The following is an 864-nucleotide window of genomic DNA, read 5'->3' on the forward strand; positions in this document are numbered from 1 at the left end:
AAACTTGAACTCTATAATCAGCTACTGATGTTATTATTATTATTATTATTATTATATTATTATTCTTTCATTATACTCATATGCAAGCGGAGCTTATGATGAGTCCTTGCGTGATGTTAAATACAGGCCAAGTGTTGGTTATACAGGAGGAAATACAGGTGTTGAGACCACGCCAAGATAACAAGAACATAGGAAAATACAAAGGAGTGACAATTAGATACATGCGATAATAACTTCCCAGCCCAGGAACATAGAGCGATTCATTGAAGCGATTTGTACACCTCTGTATTTATTAGGAACCTGAGGTGCTTGAGTTCCGGATTTAATGTATCCCCTGCGGGTTTCGAACCCACGCGCCTTGGTTTCCCACGCCAAGGCGCTACCAGGTGGCCGCATTAACCATTCGGCCACCGGGGCCAGCTACTGATGTAATACAGACTATATATAACTATCTTATAGCCTGAAAGAATAAACCTCTCTCTGTATTTAATAGTCTGATTATGTTGTTTAATAGTCTTTCTGCCTTGACAGTTCTTTATTGAATGTGATATTTAAAATTCAACTTGAAGTTTAATCATACTTCTAATCATTTAATATTTACACTGAGTTTAATCTCTCTATTTAAAAGAGTTAGAGATAGTTCTTTCTCATTGAATCTAGAAAAGAAATGAATTAACTCAGTTTTATTTATATTAAATTAAATTTGATTGATATCTGCTCTAACAAAGATTTTCTTTACAGCTTCTTCAATCATTTTCAAATTCTTTTTGATAGTTTTTGAGCTGTAGACTAGATCAATATCATTCACATAACTCAGAGATCACACTATTCTCATATTTCTATTTTTGAATAGATATGCAGTGT

General features: G+C 33.8%; 1 pseudogene across 1 annotated transcript; it reads right to left on the minus strand.

Annotated features, from left to right (window-relative positions):
* Nucleotides 1-328: 328 nt before the first annotated feature.
* On the minus strand, nucleotides 329-417 carry BDCG_16101 (annotated as a pseudogene). The gene has a single exon. The product of its transcript is annotated as a tRNA-OTHER (tRNA).
* Nucleotides 418-864: the final 447 nt, after the last annotated feature.

This window comes from Blastomyces dermatitidis (genome assembly GCF_000003525.1).
Source record: "Blastomyces dermatitidis ER-3 genomic scaffold supercont1.1, whole genome shotgun sequence".
Taxonomy (NCBI): domain Eukaryota; kingdom Fungi; phylum Ascomycota; class Eurotiomycetes; order Onygenales; family Ajellomycetaceae; genus Blastomyces; species Blastomyces dermatitidis.